Below are 21,931 nucleotides of genomic sequence, written 5' to 3'. Positions count from 1 at the left end.
TAAACATTTAAATAGTTCTTATCCTATTTATCTCTCTGAGTTACTGTCTCTACTTTTCTATAGCTATACTTAACCTTCACAGATAGTTCTCAAAAGTATTATTTACTTCTTTAATAAATACTTCAGACTTGACTTTGATGGTTAATTTTGTTGTCATTGCTGTTTTTTTGGCTGCACCCCTGTTATGCAGAAGTCTTTGAGCCAGTAATCAAACCCAAGCAACAGCAGTGACAACACTGTATTCTTAACCACTGTATCACCAGGGAATTTGACATGATGGTTAATTATTTTAATATTTAAATTTTTTATGATGGCTAATTTTATGTGTCAATTTGACTAAGCCACAGGGTGTTCAGATATTTAGCCAAACATTATTCTGAGTGTGTCCAAGAGGGTTTCTGGGATAGATTAACACTCGAATGGATAGACAGGGTAAAACAGATTGTCCTCCCCTAATGTGGTGGGCTTCATCCAATCAGTTGAAGGCCTGAATAGAACAAAAAAGGCTGACCTTCCTGCAAGTAAGAGAACATTCCTCCTGCCTGACTGCTTTTGAATTGGGACTCTAGCTTTTTCTGCCTTCGGTTTCTAACAGAAACATCGGTGCTTCCTGGGTCTTAAGATAGCTGGTCTTTAGACTGAAACTACACCATGGACTCTGCTGGGTCCGAAACTTGCCAATTCACCTTCAAGATCTTGGGGCTTGTCACCCTCTACAATCATACGAACCAATTTCTTATAATAAATCTATTTTATGTTTATATATTATATATTAAATATTAATTTTAAAAAATATATAGTCTTTTTAGGGCTGCATCTGTGGCACATGGAGGTTTCCAGGGTAGGGGTCAATCAAAGCTGTAGCTGCTGGCCTACAGCACAGTCACAGTAACACTGGATCTTTAACCCACTGAGTGAGGCCAGAGATCGAAACTGCATCCTCATGAATGCTAGTCAGATTTGATACTGCTGAGCCACGATGGGAACTCCAATATTTTAATATATTTTATTGGTTCTGTTTCTCTATACAAGTCTTAATAATACACCAGCTAACACCCTCTAATTCTCAATTTCCTTGCCTTAATAATAGAGAGAAAAATATTATCTACCATTGGGTTTATTACAAGGAAATGGTACTGTTATCTATGTGGGTAATATATGCATTTACAGTGCTAAGAGTTTGGTGAAAATACACATTACATAACAGGAAGCTATTATTATTCTTAAGGTTTTCTGCCTATACCATTGATTGAGTTTCTTTGTCCACATTCTCTCATTATATAAGAAATCTCTTGTGAAGTGCCTCATCTTTTTTGGTTAATCTTTCATTCTCCAGTTATTTCCAGTTATATTTCATTCTCCAGCAAAGAATATCAGTAAGACAGTCTGCTGTTGTGTAGCACATGTGACTATCTTACCGATACCAAGTATTTCTCTCTTTTTAGCAGCTTTATAGAATTGTAATTGACATACAATAAACTGAACATGTCTAAAGGGCATGATTTGTTAAGCTTTGACACATGAATACTTCTGTAAAGCCACAACTATGATCAAAATAATGAACATACTCATCACCTCCCAAATTTCCCCACTCCCCTTCAATTTCCCCTTTCTTCATCTCACAACCGCCCTTCTCCAAGGCTACAACTGATCTGCTTTTTGCCATTCCAAAGTAATAGGGATGTTATAGAATTTCATATAGAATTTTAGTGTTGGTATCTTTCTTTCTCTGAGCATACGGTTTTTGAAGTTCATCTGTGTTGTTGCAGGCATCATTAGCAATTTTGTTTTTATTGCTGAGTAGTATTTCACTGAATGGATATATATACAATCTGTTATCCTTTCTTCTACTGAAAAAATCATGTGGATTTTTCAAGTTTAGCACTATTAAAGCTACTATAAATATTGAGGTACAAGTCTTTTATGGAGATACGCTTTTATTTGCCTTACATAAACACATTGGAGTGAAATAGCTATATCATATGGTAGGTATAGGTTTCACTTTTCAAGATCCTGCTAAGTTGTTTTTGACCGGGAGTGAATGAGAGTTTCAGTTGTTCCACATGCCAGCCAACTTGGTATGGTAAGTCATTTTAATTTTATGCATGTCAATAGGTGTGTGGTAGTAGTTTATTGCAAATTTAATTATACTTCTTTAATTACTAATGATGTTGAGTATTTTTTTATGCGCTTATTTGCCATCCATATAATTTCTATGTGTAAATAAGCTCAAATCTCTTGCCTATTTTCTAACTGTCATTTAAAAATTTTTCTTATGGAATGTTAACAGTTCTTTATATATTACAGATACAAGTCCTTTATCAGATAAGTGATTTGCAAATATTATCTCCCATTCTACCACAGCTAAACAAATGCAAAACAACTTGACTCAGACCCTTTAGGGATGAAGGTCTGAGTCACCACTAAAGCAAAGAAGCTAGACTTGGTGAAGGGCTAGTCAAAGGTAAAGGGAATCTAGAATAGGTGGGAGAGAAAGCTATTAATAAGTATAAACCACAATTTCAGTCCCAGTTGCAGCAGTGGTGACTAAAACTTTTTGTATTAACCCTCAGCATTGCCTTTTGTAGAAATTAAAGTCAACCATTATCTTAAAGGTCCTGAGTGATGCAAGTGATGGACATTATTAGACTTTCTGATTCAGGCATGCTTGTAGAATGCAGAAGTTCCCTGGCCAGGGATTGAACCCAAGCCATAACAGTGACAATGTTGAATCCTTAATCAGACAGCCACCAGGGAACTCCTGATAACTTACCTCTTTTATGTTCACTTTAAAAAAAAAAAATTATTTATTTTATTTTTTTATTACTCAAATGAATTTATTACATACGTAGTTGTATAATGATCATAACAATCCAGTTCCACAGGATTTCCATCCCATAACCCAAGCACATCCCCCAACCCCCAAACTGTCTTCTCCAGAGACCATAAGTTTTTCCATGTCTGTGAGTCAGCATCTGTTCAGACTCCACATGTCAATGAAATATGCTCACTTTTAATTCTAATTATTACTGTTATCAACCATATTTTTGCAGATATAATCTGGCCATGCCTTATCTCTGCTATACCTCGTATCTTTATCTTTCTGTCTTGATACTCCTGTGATTACACTGAAGGCAACATCTCTCAACAGTGGAGTTTGTAAAAACCTGGAAGAATGAAGAATTATTTATTTGTTTAATTGTGTATCATCTCCTTCTTTGTTGGGAATGAAAACTTCACTTGAACTTACACTCCCTAGCACTCTTCCTGGTACCTATGTCGAGTTTAAAAAACACACACCAAATAAGCGAAAAAAAAATTTCACTTCTAAACAAGATTCTACTTTAAAAAAAGAGTTTTGAAATTCTGGATCCTACTCTGCCTGTTGTTAAATATTTACTTTTTACAATTCTGTCCATTTTATAAAAACTCATCTTCAATTTTTTATTTAGTAATTCTTAATCATGGGAGTTTATTGCAGTGATTAAAAGGAGTATATGCACATAGATATTCCTTATTTGCTGTTCTTATTCACAAATATGGTTCTCTTGACTCATCATGTCTAGAAAATAAACTGAGATAGTGTAATGTCAGAAAATTACAAATTGAGGTGGAAGGTCAGCGTTTGGTATCAGTTCATTCACTTTTAATACATTATGAAATGGGTCTTGTTCTGCCTCTATAAAAACTAAAGTCTCCAAAGGAATGAAACAATAGAGGAAAATATCCCCACCTTTCAAAAACATCATTTGACCTTACTCTGTAGGATTTGCAAAGGTCTTGCCCCAAACCCAGTTTTATGGTCTTCAGCCCACTCATTCAAAGGAATAAAATGGCTGACTTCAAATACACTAGGAGAGAATCTTTGGGGAAAGGTGTTGTGATTTGTGGTTCTTTCCTTGCCTTCCTTTTAAGAGGAATGTGTTTTGCTTTCCCTTCTTTTAAACTGAGAGGAATGTGTTTCAATTAGACTGCCTAGAGAACCTGCTCAGTGAATCCTAGGACTTGAGTGATGTGGTTACCAGTATCTGTAAGATAGTCTTGGTGGCAGAAAGAGTGATGCCAACACTATGAGGAAGTTGACAGGCCTGAGTTGTCTGTGTTTACCCTGGATCGAAGAGGGGCTCAGGGGAAGAGAACAGGACCATAGAGTGCTTGAAAAGAAGTCCAAGAGAGCTCCCTGAGGGTTGTGAGGCATCACAACAGCGAAGAGCCTATGGTATATCATGGATTGCACAAGCTGAGGAGTGTGTTGTCTGTATCATAGAGGAGGAGAGGCACCACCCAATGTCAAATGAGCCACTGTGAGACATTCTCCATAGAAATGATTCCTGTGGTAAAAAATAAAAGGAAGATTCAGCTTGAAATAACTATACAGTTAACTTACTATTCTACTTAATGTGAGAGACTGAATACTTTCTCCCTCGGATTGAGAACAAGTCAAGGATGTGTGCTATCACCACATCTATTCAACTTTGTACCGGAAGAACTAGCTAGTGCAATGAGGCAAGAAAAATAAATAAAAGATACCTTTAAAAGCATTGTGCCAAATGGAAAGAACCAGACACTAAAGTTTAGATGCTGTATGAAAAAGACAAAACTAGAGTAGGAATAATCGGATCATTGCAGGGGATGCAAGTATAAAGAGAGATTAGACTAGGAATGGGCAAAGGGAACTTTCAGGGGATGAAGGGAAATTTCTGTCCTGATTGTTTTGGGAGTTACATGGCTGTATATGGTTATTAATTTTCTCAGATCCCTATCAGAAGGTTACTCTTCTCAAAGATAAGAGTAGAATTTAAAACTTTTGCCTATTTCTTACTTCAAAATGTTTACTGTTCTCCAATTATATTCACCCTGTCTTCCCCAAAGGCAAACCCACACATTTCCTCCTGGAAGCATGCTGGTCTCCCAAGCCTGGATAAATGTCAGGTGTGTTCCTCCCAATATAAAGTTTATTACATTGCATAAGCAATATTTACCCTTCCCTCTACCTACATTGTAAGTTTATGTGACCAGGACCCAAGTCTGTATTATTCACCTTTGTATTCCAGAACAGAATACCAAGCCTCACTCATACTGAATACCCTATACACACTGAAAAAAAGACTACTCATAAACTTTAATTTTCTTCATATCAATGATTAAGTGAAAGGGCTAAGAAAGCAGTTAGAATCTTACCAGAGCTAAAAACTTGTATCCTGTTTAAGGGGTTCCCTTAATCAGCATCCACTAGGGTCTGAACCTATTTTTATTTTTGTACCAGTTAAGTACAAATTTAAGTAAGGAATAAGACCAGTCAGAGAATACAATATATTCTTGTGGATTTCTTTTAACCTCCCACTAGGAAACTAATAAGCTGAGGCAGGGGCAGTGCTGGTAAGGAAAGAATAAAATATCCTCTGAACAATGGCTCCACTTAAATATTTCCTTAATAAATGCCACAGCATTTGGGAATTCATTAAAGGGAAGAACACGCTTTTCTATATGTTAACTGCAGCTTCAGCAATAGAAGAGATAATTAAGAGATTCTTTGAACGGAGCCCAACTTTCTCAGCAGCAGACTAATAGCTATGATTTTCCTAAAAAGGACTTTCCTAATAACCTATAAGCTTTCCTAATCCCTGGTTCAGGCCTGTTTTCTGTCTTTGAATAAAAATAGAATAATTCTGGAATCCAAACCTAAAGTGCTTAAAATTTAGAATGTCCTTTAAAAAAGATAGATTGGCTCACAAATATCTTCACTTGCTGAATGTTTTCTTTCACCTATTCAGGGCTCCAATTCAGGATAAAAAAAAAAGTTAGCAATATGCATTTACAATGTTTACTTAAAATTGGGATGTATTCTAAAGAATTTGGTTAATTTAGTTAAAAACTTTGTGGTAGTGATTGTACTGCTCTGCTTATTTACCAAAAGTCATCAAAGTTATGACAAAATTGTGAATTCTGTTTCAGTAGATTATATTTTTGTTATATCTCAATTGTAAAAAAATTGCTTTGATATTTTGCTATGTATTATGTATAATGATGAATTGAAATCTAGGATTATACTACACAGAAGATGTAGAGTCATGATAGATAGATTGATAGTGATAAACCTTTTACCATTTTCTCCATAGAAATAAGTTTATTGCCGGATATCATATATTTTACTTATTATTTTATATGGAGTATTTTTTTTCCTTTTTTTTATTTACTAAGAACTGATTTCAACAGTGAAGAAAGCTTTTTTCATTAAGACAATGATTTTATATAAAAGTGCAAATATCTGGCTACATTATTTTTTAATTTTATTGAAGTGTAGTTGATTTACAATGTTATGTTAGTTTCTGATATATAAAGTGACTCTGTCATGTATTATAACTGATATATATACACACATACACACACACACATATTCTTTTCAATTATGATTTATCACAGGATATTGAATATAGTACATTAGGACCTTGTTGTTTATCCACTCTATATATAATAGTATGCATCTGTTAATCAGTAACTCCCAACCCTTCCCTCTTCCCCCTTGACAACCACTAGTCTGTTCTCTATATCCATGAGTCTGGTTTGTTTCATAGATATGTTTTTGTGTCATATTTTATATTTCACATACAAGTGATATTGTATGCTATTTGTCTTTTTCTGTCTGACTTACTTCACACAGTATGATAATCTCTGGGTTCATCCATGTTGCTGCAAATAGCATTATTTCATTATTTTTAATGGCTGAGTAATATTCCATTGTATATATATCTATATATACTACATATCACATCTTCTTTATACATTCCTCTGTTGATGGACATTTAGGTTGTTTCCATGTCTTGGCTATTCTAAATAGTGCTGCTGTGAACATTGGGGTACATGCATCTTTTCAAATTATAATTTTGTCTGGGTATATGCCTAGGAATGGGATTGCTGGATCATATGGCAGCTCTGTTTTTAGTTTTTTTTGGAAATTCCATACTGTTTTGCATAGTGGCTGCATCAATATACATTCCTGCCAATAGTGTAAAACAGTTCCTTTTTCTACACACTCTTTCTAGCACTTATTATTTGTAGAATTTTTAATGATGGCTGTTCTAACCAATGCAAGGTGGTAACTCATTGCTGTTTTGATTTGCAATTCTCTAGTAAATAGCTATGGTGAGCATCTTTTCATGTGTCCAATGGCCTTCTGTATTTAGAAGTAGATTTTTTTTATCGAGGAACTTAGATTGTAGTGGTTATCATAGGTATATAAGAGAGCTATTCAGTTCATTTCTTGACCAATTTAATGAAATCTCTTGTTAGTTCTAATGATTTTTTCAGATGATTCTCTTAATTTTTTTCCATGTGGATAAATTACATTGTTTGAGGATTTTAAAAAAAATTGTTCTTCTCTTTTCTGGTATTATAAAACCCAATTTCACCTTCTGATTGCATTACTTAGCATTTCCAGAAAGATGTTAAATACTAACAGAGATTTGAGTACCTTTGACTTATTCTTAACTCTAAATTAAATTATTTTCTATTTCACCATTAAGCATGATGACAGTTATTTAAGATGCCATAGATGCTTATATCAAGTTAAGAAACTATTCTCCTATTCCATTTTTGCTAAGAGTTTTATTAAATGGGTATTAAATTTATCAACTGCCTTTAGATCACCCATCAAAAAATCTTTGATTTTTGCTCCTTTGCTCTGTTAGGAGAATTAATTATACAGATTCCTAATATTACATTATACTTGGATTCTCTTTTTCACATACTGCTGAGTTTGTTATTTCATTTGGGATGTGCCTCTCCCCTCAGAAGAAAAATGGTTCTTTTATTTTTGCAATTTATCTTCTTTTAGATTTTGTTAATAAGGTAATTTCACTGTTAACATCAATTGAGAATTTTCCACTTTTTTCTCTTCTATGGAACAGATCAAAGGAATGGGATTTATGTTTTATTTGGAAGTTTTGAATAATTCTACTATAAAAGAATGAATCATGTACCTACTGAAGAAAATTATTTTAAAGGATTTTACATTTCATGTTTATTGATCAGTTAGATTTCTTTTTTTTTTTCTTCTTCTTCTTTTTTTTTTTTTTGTTTTTGGTCTTTTTAGGGCTGCACACATGATATATGGAATTTCCCAGGCTAGGGGCTGAATCAGAGCTGCAGCTGCCAGCCTACACCACAGTTACAACAATGCCAGGTCCGAGCTGCATCTGCGACCAACACCACAGCTCATGGCAATCCCAGATTCTTAAGCCACTGAGCGAGGCCAGGGATTGAACCTGAATCCTCATGGCTACTAGTCAGGTTCATTACTGCTAAGCCACAATGGGAACTCCCTAGATTTTTTCTTCTTAAATCAGTTTTGGAAATTTATATTCTCCATGAATATCAGAAATTTAATCAATATTTTAAAAATCACTATCATTTAATTTTTATATATGTAAAAAATCTTATCTATAACATTGGTTATATCATCCTTTTCTTTCATAATGTTGTATCTGTTTCCTCTCAATCTTGATCCTTCTCTGCATGTGTCTCTCTCTCCTTGACAAGCCTTATTAGATGTTTTTCTCTTTGCCTTTGGAAAAAGAAGAAAAAAAGCAAACATGTTCTTGGGCTTATTAATTTATTTTTTGTTTTCTTTTTCTTTTCTACCCATATCTGTAAACTTATATTTCCCTCCAAATATGTTTCTACATGGTCGAGGATTTGTGGCAAAGGCTGTTACCTACCAATATTCAGGCTCATCTTTCAACTAAATGACAGAATCCTGATATAAATTTGTACAGCAATATGTGTTATCCAAAAGCTAGGTTTTCCAGCCTCTTTTGAAGTTAGATGTGATCGTGTCACTAGACCCTGGCCAGTGAAACGTAAATGGAAAGCAGTGGGTGGAACTTTCAGGTAGGTTTTTAAGGGAGTTGACTTTGCCTTTCCTAATTTCTGCTCTTGGAAGGTAGAGCTATACAGAGATCTGGTAGCCACTTTGTGACTTTAAGAATGGAATCATGGGAGTTCCCGTCATGGCGCAGTGGTGAACGAATCGGACTAGGAACCATGAGGTTGAGGGTTCGATCCCTGCCCTTGCTCACCGGGTTAACGATCTGGTGTTGCCCTGAGCTGTGGTGTAGGTCACAGATGAGGCTCGGATCCTGTGTTGCTGTGGCTCTAGCATAGGCTGGCAGCTACAGCTCCGATCCAACCCCTCGCCTGGGAACCTCCCATATGCCGAGGGAGCGGCCCAGGAAATGGCAAAAAGCCAAAAAAAATAAATAAAATAAAATAAAAAAGAGAATGGAATCATCATAGTCATTCTGCCTCTGTACTAACTTATTTTTTGTTCGTTTGTTTGTTTTTCCAGTTTTGAAAGTGGTAAGGCAGATTTGGGAAATTACCTGATACTTAAAAAATCAATAAATGTTACTGAAGTGTGACAAACAGAATTATTGATAATTTCTTAAGATGGATATGTGGAGATTGTTCATTTTACTTTGTGTGTTTGAGTTTTTAAAAAGTCAGTTGAGATAAAAATATATATTAAATATTATAGTTGTTGTCTATGATTGAATTCTTCTGAATAGATTATAAAATAATTCCTGGCTCCTCAATAGTAATAGTTCTTATTAACAATTTGTATATTTTAAGGAAAAACTTGGAGTTGACACAAAAATAACTCATACTGGTATTTATTATAACATTCTTGTAGCATAATAACTATTAAAATATGATAAGAGCTCTGATGTAAATTTGTCATTTTTTTTCTTTTTCTTTTTAGGGCTGCGCCTGTGGCATATGGAAATTCCCAGGCCATGGGTTGAATCAGGGCTGCAGCAGGATCCTACACTAGAGCCACAGCAACACTGAATCCTTAACCCACTGAGCCAGGCTAGGGGCAGAACCCACATTCTTACAGAGACAATGTCAGATCCTTAACTGACTGAGCCACAAGGGAAACTCCTGGGTTTGGTTTTGTTTTTTAATTTGCTTTTTAAGGTATTATAGATACATGACAATCTTCAGCTGTCAATCTTACATTGGATTTTGTTGGACACCTTGCATCCTCCCTGGCAGTGAGCACAGAGACAGGTGCAGTGGCAGGCTGGGACACACCTACATCACTGGGCTGTCCTGACAAGGCACAAGCTCTCTGATGAGGCTGCATGTAGATTCTACCCCCTTGTACCAGTGAGGTATCAAACCAGAGAATTTCCAGAAGTCCCATGGACATGCACTATGGTTTCTTGGAAGTGAGCGCTTTTCTAACCTCAAGTGCTTCCCTGTACAGCTTACTTCACAGGATAATCAGAGCTCTGACTATAGCAACAAAAACTTTAACCCTAAAGATTACTCATTGTCCTAAACAATCCCTGTACATTTAATGTTATTAATAACTCTCCACTTTAGTTTTTGGATCTTTAGTATAAGCACATGTCTGGAAAAGTAAATAGTGAAGTAACCAAAGTTCACAAATATGAGAGCAGCAAAATCAGCCTAAATTCTGATAATTATATCTAACGAAGTAATAGTGTTTTAGAAATAAAATTGCAGAATTATTCTGTTCCAAAAAAAAAAAAAAAAGTGGAATTGGAGTTCCTGCTGTGGTGAAATGGAATCAGTCTCATCTCTGCAGTATCAGGATACAGGTTTGATCCCTGGTCTAGCACAGTGGGTTAATGACCTGGCATTGCCACACCTTCAGGGCAGGTCACAACTGTGGCTCAAATCTGATCCCTGACCCAGGAACTCCATATGCCATGGGGTGGGTGGCCAAAGAAGAAAATAAAATGGATTTCTCATTGTGGCTCAGTGGGTTACAAACCCAGCTAGTATCCATGAGGATGTGGGTTTGATCCCTAGCCTTGCTCAGTGGGTTGGGGATCTGGCCTTGCTGTGAGCTGAGGTGTAGGTTGTAGATACAGCTCTGATCTGGTGTTGCTATGGCTGTGATATAGGCTGGCAGCTGCATCTCCGATTCTACCCCTAGCCTGGGAACCTCCATATGCCTAGGTATGGACTTAAAAAGGAAAAAAAAAAAGAAAAAAAATTAAAGAGGCAAAAGAAAAAAATGGAATCAGTGTTGGAAGGATTATAAAGCAGAGGGATAGCAAAAGGAGCTTTGGGTCTTTAATATCGTGTGAGACCCCCAAACCAGCCTTGGGATGCTAACCTCTGGAATTTTTTCAAATGAAAGAGAAATAACTATCATCCTGTTCTCACTGTAATCTATTCTGAACATAATAGTCACACTTACTCTTCTAAGGGGAACATTAGATTATAGTCCTCCTTTGTCCTAGACTATTTGTCTTGAATTCTGTGTTGTTGATGATTACTGTTGGCTTTTTTGGTTTGTTTGATACATTTGTTAGTAATCTTTGGCAATGCCTTCATTGTTAGCCTTTTTCTGTCATTTGGTTGCAAGTACAACTTGTCATTTGTTTATTTTATAAAATTTAGCTTTGGGTTTCAATGCACTGTTTAAAAATAGTCATTTTTATTGAACATGTGCATTTTGCCAGGTATCGTGGAAAGTACTGTTTTATTAGTATTTATAATTATGTGATATTTTGTTCAATAATTTCCTTAGTTTTGGCTTTCCTTGTTTTCCTTTCATCTCTGTAATGAAATTTATCTCCTGAGGGCCTGGAGACAGTCAGAGATTATCTGTAAGAACGGGATTAGTCCTCCTTTAGACCAGAATAGCTTGGAACAATAAAATTGTTGTCAAGATGTTTACTATTTCATGTAAGAAAAACCAATGAGCCATTCAAGTCTTATGCAGTTAAATATAAGCAAATATGAGTGGAAGTCTCAAATTGTCATCTATTTTGTGAGCCAGTGATCTAAGGTCAATATTTACTAACTAGTAAAAATCTTTTTTTTTTTCAATAGATATGCCCCAGAATGCAAAACTAGTGTAGCATTTGAATTTTACCCTTCTTAAAATATATATTTTTTGACCCCTAGTTCCCAGGCTAGGGGTCAAATCAGAGCTGCAGCTGCCAGGCTATATACCACAGCTATAGTAACGCCAGATCCAAGCCATGTCTGCCACTTAACCACAGCTCAAGCTCAAGGCAATGCCAGAGCCTTAACCCACTGAATGAGGCCAGGGATTAAACACCCATCCTCATGGATACTAGTCAGGTTCATTACTGCTGAGCCACAAGGGTTATTTCGAAACTTCTTACAATTAAATGACAGTCTCACACTCATACTGTGAGTCCATAGCCAAAATGTTAAAATGTATGTGCCCCAAGTTCCCTGGGACCAGAAAATATGAGAAAAGTACATAAAAGGGATAAAGGAAGATAGAACAGATTCTTGGAGATTGAATTTTAAACTCTTATTGTTTTTGCAAATAGGCACTTACTCACCAGACATAGGTGATTATCAATTTCTGCCAGGAATGTGGTAATAAAGGTTGACATTATTTGTCAGTGAGCTGCTTTAGGATCAGAGAATTGTTAACCTGGAAAGCGAATTCACGCAATTCACATTCTTACATAAATATGATTGAGAATTATCAAGGAGAAAAAAAGTTTCAGCCTAAGGCAAAAAAAAAATGTACAATGTTACTCTTAATATTTATCACAAACAAGTTATTTTGCAAAATAATACTTATTCTGCTTTAGAGATTTCAAATAGGGATCTCCTTTTGCATGTAATTTTGCTATTGGAGGAGGGAAAACAAGGATTATAAATAGAAAAAAAGAGGTATAAATAGAAAAGAAAATTTTCATTAAAATTAATGTTTGAAAATTGTGAAAGGATATTAAAGAGACAAAACAACATTTTAAGCAGATGTCATTAATTTCTATGTATATTTCCCTAGATTTAGCTTGACAAATAGATAGCAATCCCTCAGTTAGAAAGTTTCTATTAATCTGAAAAACAAATGACATAATGGAAGGTGTACAAACTAACCTATTTAACCTAAAACCATTTGGTTACTGAAAACATTAAAAAAAGATAACTTTTCAGAGTTACTTTGGAAAGAAATTGACCTAGAATGCAATTTATGACTTTTGTGAAATTAACCATGTTAAAGTCTCTTTATGCCTTTAGTGTTCTTTAATTTCAAGTTTTGGTGACAGGTATATTAAAAAACCAGTGCAGAAGACTACTTTTTACTCATGAGCAAAACAAAGAGAAAGAAATTTCTATGACCTTATATCCATTCTATTATGAATAGGATGAAACATATAACTTTTCTTTTGGAAGTAATTGTCTTAAACCATAGCCCAAGAAGTTCTGAGGTAAGTTTAGAAACATTACATGAATACAAATTATTCCAGATTTAAAAGGCAATGTTTTTCCACAGGGAGAAAATAAAGGCTGTCAAAAAGTCACCAACATTCAATTCAAGCCTCAACTCATAAACCCAGTATTGCTAGACACTGAAGGACTATAAATATGAGACCCGCTCTTTACGTTCAGTGACATACAGAGCAAAAACATGTATAAATCAAAGCAGAAAAAATTTTCAAGATTTCTTTGCAGGGGCCATCCCCTTCCATGCCAGGGCCCTCTCCCCTGTGTGCACAACCGTAAAGATTTTTCTGTGTTGATATTCTTTAAGGATGGGTCCTTGGCTCTTAATGCTTTCTAGGAAGTCTCTAGGCCAATGAGTCTCAAATAGACATCAAACACACTTCTCCTTTGATAGTAAGTGTACCTTAAATACTAGTGTCCCCAAACTGAAAGGATCTTCTCCCCCAGAGGTTGTCTTCCTCCAGTGTTCTCTGTCTTGGTGGGTGGTACTACCACTCATTACGCGCAATCCCAAAACAATGACATCTCCCTCTCTCTCATCCTCCATGTCAAACCATCACTCAGTCTAGATGATTGCCTGATCTGAGTATTTCTTAAATCTGTACACTTCTCTTACCACCGTCGACATCCCCATCACCCAAGCCACCAGTCCACACCTGAACAACTGCATTAGTCTTACAACTTATTATTCTGCATCTACTTTTGCTATCCTCAGATAATTTCCCTGCCTATAACCAGAAAGTTCCTTACAAAACTGTGTCACCTCACCTGCTTAAGACTCATCAGAGGTTTTCCATTTCTCTTAGAATAAAGACAAACTCTGGACCTTTCCTGTCACATCCAAAACTCTCACCTTATTCAGCCTTGCTTTATGTCCTCCAAGCTTCTGACTTTCTTTCATTTCCCTAAATAAGCCAAAGTCAATTCTACCCTAAAGCCTTTGCAATCTCAGCCCCCTCTACCTTTCCCCTTTTTCATCTAGTAAATGCCTCCTGGTTCTTAAAATCTCAGTTTGCCTGTCAATTCCCCAGAAAAGCTCATCTCAACTCTCCATGAAAAAAACTAGCTATAATTCTCACAAAACTCTTTCTTTTCTTGCATAGCTCTTTTCCTAGTTCATGTCAGTTTATCCTTATATCATAGGCTCATTATTTGATTAATACCTGTCTTCCCCACTAATCTAAGAGAAGAAATTCTCGCAGAACAGAACAGAGTATCTGGTTCATGGTAGGGCCTCAATAAACATTGTTCAGTGAAGGAATGGATGGAGGAATGAAAGAAAAAATGGATGGATGAGCAGAGAAATTATCAAGGCAAATAAAGAGTCGAAGGAGAATTTAATTCTCAGAGAGAGATAGGATAGGTTTCCTAAGGTAGTAGCTTCTGAGCTGAACTGAATTGTCTAAGAAAAAGGGGAAAGCTGTTCTATGTTAAGGGGAGAAAAGTTTTTAAAAGTAAGAAAGTATAAAATATTTAGGCATTGTTGGCATGGTAAGTATATACAAACATACACACATGCATATATATATATATACATACATACATATGTTTACATATATAGAGAGAGATCAAGATAGATATATAGAGCTAGAGTATACATGTATATGAAGGGTATATAATTACATACTAATGGTCTTATTTGGTAGACAGTGAGAAAGCATTGAAGATTGGAGGAGGAATATGAAATTTTCTAAACTGTTGACTGTTAAGTTGAATTTAAATGTTGGACCAGCAAGTTAAGATATTGGAAAGAGAAAAATTAGCTGAGAGGCTATTCAGGAAAGAAAACAGAGGTCTCAGCTAGGGCTGTGGAAGTGGAGTTAAAAAGGAGAAAGGGCCAAATGCATTTCAGAGAATGAACCAATAGCACTGAGTAGGTGATTATTCAAATGAGGGAAGGAAGAAGGTGATGAGATTGAAGATGACTTTGATTTCTCTGTCTTGTGTAACTAGTTAAATGGGATATATATATATATGCCCAGAGGAGGAAGACCAAGATAAAGAAGAATAATTCTGGTGAAATAAGTTCAGAATAGAAAAAATGAAAATTGGACAAACAGGTATAATATTATTATGGAGATGATTAGCAGGCAATAATTCCAGTTCTGCCCTTGGACCCTGACAAAGGAGCCTTTGCCCAGGGTCCCACAATTTAGGGGGCTCTACATTGGCCCTGGTCTGGCTGTATTTCCCCTTATGGTGGGGAATCTGCCCTGGTCTGGCTATATTTCCCCTTATGGAGGGATATGCCCTGGAGTGTACTCCTCACAGCGAAATCAGCTCTGGGTTCCTGAGACCCTAGATACCATGCCCAAATGGCCCCGAATCACTTCTGAAATTGGTGAAGTTCCCCTCACTGGCTCCCTTAGGCTGAAGAAATGTTCGAAGAATAACTGCAAGAGTTTGGAGGCAGCCTGCCTCTGAGGTATGTGGGTTCACATGTCTACACCTGAGGCCCCACACTTTGTAGATTAGAGCCAGGAGGTGAAGGAGAAAAGGAGAGGGGGCAGGTCTGGAACACAACAAAAGTTCTCACCTTTTGTTATGCTCTGGAGAGGAATTCCCAGAAATCTAAGAGAAGTTTAAATTTGAACCTGGTCTTTCAGGTTTTTATGGAGGCATATTTGCCAGAATAGAAAAATTAACTATTTTCAACTGTTACGGTAACAAGAGTCTGTTATATTAGGCTTGGAGGTACAGACTGGAGAGTAATCAGTGGAGAGGTGTTCACTGACACCACTGATAAGGAGGAAATGTCTCTAACAAGTACAGACTCAAAAGTCATTATGGAGGATTGGGGGTGGGAACGGACAGAAGGAACCGGCGAGAATGAGATGGAACAGGCAGAAAGGTAGAATCCTTCTCAGATGAGAAGGTAGACACTCGTGAAAGCCAAGGGAGAGTTTCAAAAATAGCAGGATTATTTAAAGTACTTTTTTATAGAGAGGTCAAGCTGAAAGAGAATTGAAAATTGTCCAACAGATTCTACATGACCTTTTAAATACTTGCTGCAATGATATTTTATGGGCAGCCATAAGATCATAAGGGATTAAGAAGGAAATGAGCTATGAGAAAGGGTTATAAGTAATGAACATTTTCCTGAAAAATTTAGTGATGAAGAGAATAAAAGAAAGGAATGGGAAAATTTTTATTAGGATGTGAGACAATCAAACATGTAGTCAATGGTGTAGAAGATGCAGAAGGTGCATGGGAGAGGAAGTAATTGATGGAGCAGGAATCAGAACACTTGGGGGCACAATGCAGAGTACTAACCACTATATGATCTGGGCCCATACTGGAACACTTGGGAGGTAGGAGTGTCCATAAAGTGTGCTAAAGGGGGGTGCCAGAGCTAGCCTAAAAAGTAGGAGCTGCCATTATAGGTAAGTTTGGAAGGGAATAAGTGAGAGCAACTGAGAAAATTTGCATCTGGTTGTCTTGATTTTTTCTGTGGTATGAGGGTGGTTAAGCAAATCTGAAAACTTAGGAAATAATCATTATAGGAAAAAGAGTAGTAAGTTAATTAATTAAGTGGCTTAATGAGCAACATTGGACTAGCCAAGGCTGCTCTATATACTGGTCATCAGATAAATCAGGTTTGTCTTTCCGTCTTGACAGTTTCATTTAGAAAGTGAGGGGAAATGTGTGTGATTTGGTTACTTTGTTGTACATCAGAACTTGACAAGACATTGTAAATCAACTATACTTCAATAATAATAATAATAAAAAGAAAAAAGAAAGTGAGGGAATTCAAGAAAGGATAAATACCATATGATATCACTTATATCTGGAATCTAATATATGGCACAAATGAACATCTCTACAGAAAAGAAACAAATTCATGGACAGGGAGAACAGTTTTGTGTTTGCCAAGGGGGAGGGGGAGGGAGTGGGATGGACTGTGAGCTTGGGGTCAATAGATGCAAACTATTGCATTTGGAGTGGATGAGCAATGAAGTCTGCTGTATAACACAGGGAAATACATATAGACATTTGTGATGGAACATGATGGAGGATAATGTGAGAAAAAGAATGCATGACTAGTTTACTTTGCTGTACAGCAGAAATTGACAGAACATTGTAAATCAAAAATAATAAAAAATATAAATATATACATTTTAAAAAGTGAGGAAATTCAAAAAAAGAAAGTGAATTTTAGGTTTTCCATGTTTATTTATTCAATCATCTAATATTTATTATTTTTCTTAATTAATTAATTTTGACAAGCACAGAACCTATATTTGTAGAACCAACTGTACAGTGAAATTAGAACAAAGTTAAGTAGTCAATAAAATTTTGAGTGCTTGTGAATGAACAGTTGTAACTTTTCTTGGGGATTCGACTGAGTAGGAAGGAAAGTGAAACCAGACTGTAAACTCTGTGAGATCAGAAACAACTGGAATGCTTATCTGTAAAATCTGCATTGAATAGGTTTTAAATAATACTTGATCAATAAATGAATGAATGAAGCTGGTCTTACAAAGTTAATGAGGCTGGCATAAATGGATAATTAGAGCAGAGAGAAGTTAGGTGGGAAAGTCTGGATGAAATTAAAGGGTAGATTTGTTGGTAGTGCAGGATTGACCATGGGAAGCTCAAAAATAAGGATCAAAGAGGAAGAATTTAGAGTTTGATATTTAGGGACTAGAGAGTTATAAGTAATGTAAGGTGTTAAGTGGTGGCTCTGCTAAAACTGAATGAGGGTGAAATGTGTTGGATTTAGTCCAGGAACTTTGATGTCCAAGTATTGGGTGGTTGGTCTACTGGAATGAGAAAGGGCAGGTCTGGAGGCGATCTTGTTCAGGTTCCAAGAACTATAAACATGAAGGAGATCTTCCTGAAGTTAAGGAAAATCATGAAGAAAAATACAGGAATAAAGTCATATAGCCCAAAAAAAAGTGGGGAGAGAAATTAAATGAAGGTGGACAAGCAAAGACTAAGAAATATCAGTCAGAAAGGTCTGGAGATGGATCTTGACTATACCTTCTGGTTCTGAAATATTATAAATCTGGGGCAATAATTCACTTTAATTTGAGCAAGCTACTGGGAAGCCAGATCATTTGAAGGAATCCAGTTTTCCACTACAGTGGAAGAGCTGTGGGAAGCAGAATAATGGTCTACAATATGTTCTTGTTTTGATGCCTGGAACCAGACTATATGAAACTGCAAGGCAAAAAGGACATTGTAGAAGGGATTAAGTATGAAGATTTTAAGATTGAAAAATTATCTTAGATCATCTTGGCGGAACCTATCTAATCACACATGGGCTTAAAACGTGAGAACTTCTTCTGGCTGTGGTGAGAGAAAGATGGGAGTGTGATGCCCACACTTCATTGCTGGTTAAGAGAGCTAAGGGACCCCACCAAGGACTGGAGAGAGGTTTTCTCTAGGAGCTTAAGGGGATCCCCAAGCTGCCAGCAAGAAAACAGAGATCTCAGTTCTAAGACTGCATAGAGTCATCCCTTGGTATCCCCAGCACTTTGATTTTGGGTCAGTGAGACCCATCCAGGATGGTCTATAGACCTGTGAGATAACAGATTTATGAATGCTGAGACAACTAAGCTTGTGATCTTTTGTTACAGCAGCAACAACAACCCAAAAAAAACCCCAAAAGAAAAACTAAAACTAATATTAGAGCCATTATCAAAGTAGAGACTTTAGTTTTCTGACAAAAGAATAGGGAATTTAGAGAAAACATAAAATATTTAGGAGGATATTGACAAAGACTTCTCAGGTTTCCATTTATTTTTAAATGTCATACACTCTTGCATAAAATTACCCTGATAAAGATCTCATACTACATTCATTAATAGAAATTATGTAATAAAATATGAAACATCAGTTTGACAAGTAGTCCTTAAAAAGCTCTTATAAACAAAAATAAATATTTTTTAAGATTTTTATTTTTTCTATTACAGTTGATTTACAACATTCTGTCAATTTCTGCTGTACAGCAAAGTGACCCCGTCATACATATATATATATATATATATATATATATATACATTCTTTTTCTCACCACACCACAAATCATTACTTTCTGTAATTGAAGAAAAGCATTTAAAAAAAAATAAAGTGGCTAAAATCAACAAAATTTTAGCCAACCGAATCCAACAATATATCAAAAAGATCATACACTAAGACCAGGTGGGATTCATCCCAGGTTCAAAAGGATGCTTCAACATACATAAATCAATCAACGTCATACACAACATTAACAAAAGAAAAGTCAAAAACCACATGATCATCTCAGTAGATGCAGAAAAAGCATCTGACAAAGTCCAACATCCATTCATGATCAAAACTTTCACCAAAGTGGGTATAGAGGGAACATTCCTTAACATTATCAAAGCCATTTATGACAAACCCACAGCAAATATCATACTCAATGGAGAAAAGCTGAAAGCCTTTCCACTAAAAGGATGTCCACTTTCACCACTGTTATTCAACATAGTCCGGGAAGTCCTAGCCACAGCAATCAGACAAACAATAGAAATGAAAGGCATCCAAACAGGAAGAGAAGAGGTAAAACTGTCACTGTATGCAGATGACATGATACTATATAAAGAAAACCCTAAGGACTCAAGCCAAACACCGCTTGAACTGATCAACAAATTCAGCAAAGTAGCAGGATAGACGATTAACATTCAGAAACCAGTCACATGTCTGTATCCTAACAATGAAATCTTAGAAAAGGAATACAGAAATACCTCTTAAAATTGCACCTCAAAAATCAAATACCTGGGAATACACCTGACCAAGGAGGTAAAGGACTTATGTGCCGAGACCTATACAACATTAATCAAGGAAATTAAAGACGATGTCAAGAAATGCAAAGATATTCCATGCTCCTGGGTTGGAAAAATGAATATTGTAAAAATGGCCATACTACCCAAAGCAATCTACAGAGTCAATGCAATCCCTGTCAAATTGCCCATGACATTTTTCACAGAACTAGAACAAACAATCCAAACATTTATACGGAACCACAGAAGACCCAGAACTGCCAAAGCAATTCTGAGGAACAAGAACCAAGCAGGAGGCATAACTCTCCCGGACGTCAGGCACTGTTACAAAGCCACAGGCATCAAGACAGTGTGGTCCTGGTACCAAAACAGACAGACAGACCAATGGAACAGACTAGAGAACCCAGAAATAAACCCAGACACCTCTGGTCAATTAAGCTTTGACAAAGGAGGCAAGAACATAACATGGGGACAAGACAGTCTGTTCAGCAAGCATTGCTGGGAAACCTGGACAGCTGCATGTAAATCAATGAAACTAGAACACACCCTCACACCATGCACCAAAATAAACTCAAAATGGCTGAAAGACTTAAATGTAAGGCAAGACACCATCAAACTCCTGGAAGAGAACATAGGCAAGACATTCTCTGACAGGAACCTTACAAATGTTTTCTCAGGGCAGTCTCCCAAAGCAACAGAAATAAGAGCAAAAATAAACCAACGGGACCTAACCAAACTGACACAGTTTTGCACAGCAAAGGAAACCAAACAAAACCAAAAACCAAAACCAAAACAAAAACAAAAAGACAACTTACAGAATGGGAGAAAATAGTTTCAAATGATGCAACTGACAAGGGCCTAATCTCTAGAATATACAAGCAACTTGTTCAGCTCAACAACAAAAAAGCCAACAACCCAATTGAAAGAGGGGAAAAGGACCTGAATAGACATTTTTCCAAGGAAGATGTACAGATGGCCAACAAGCACTTGAAACAATGCTCAACATCCCTGATTATTAGAGAAATGCAAGTCAAAACTACCATGAGATACCACCTCACACCAGTCAGAACGGTCATCATTCATAAGTCCACAAATAGCAAATGCTGGAGGGGGGGTGTGGAGAAAAGGGAACCCTCCTGCACTGTTGGTGGGAATGTAAGCTGGTACAACCACTCTAGAGAACAGTATGGAGGTACCTTTGAAATCTATGCATAGAAGTATCATATGACCCAGCAATCCCACTCTTGGGTGCATATCTGGACAAACCTTTCCTTAAAAAAGACACATGCACCCGCATGTTCATTGCAGGTCTATTCACAATAGCCAAGACATGGAATCAACCCAAATGTCCACTGATAAATGATTTGATCAGGAAGATGGAATACTACTCGGCCATAAAAAGAACAAAATAATGCCATTTGCAGCAACATGGATGGAACTAGAGACTCTCATCCTGAGTGAAGTAAGTCAGAAAGAGAAAGACAAATACCATGTGATATCACTTATATCTGGAATCTAATATATGGCACAAATGAACCTTTCCACAGAAAAGAAAATCATGGACTTGCAGAATAGACTTGTGGCTGCCAAGGGGGAGAGGGAGGGAGTGGGGTGGTTTGGGAGCTTGGGGTTAATAGATACACACTATTGCCTTTGGAATGGATTAACAATGGGATCCTGCTGTGTGGCACTGGGAACTCTGTCTAGTCAATTATGATGGAACAAGTAATGTGAGAAAAAAGAATGTATACATGTATGTGTGACTGGGTCACCATGCTGTGCAGTGGAAAAAAATATATATAAATAAATAAAAATAAAAATAAATTAAAAAATTTAAAGTATAAAAAAATAAAATGGGGTGAATTTCCATTATTGTAGAAGATTGACAAAATAAAAAAAATCATGGATTTCTTGGCTATTATTTAAAC

The sequence above is a fragment of the Sus scrofa genome, chromosome 4, assembly GCF_054392235.1.
Source record: "Sus scrofa isolate SSC_HxYL_T2T_F1_AM1 chromosome 4, Sscrofa_HxYL_maternal_Yorkshire_Landrace_v2.0, whole genome shotgun sequence".
NCBI lineage: Eukaryota > Metazoa > Chordata > Mammalia > Artiodactyla > Suidae > Sus > Sus scrofa.
Note: the sequence above shows the minus strand (reverse complement) of the source record.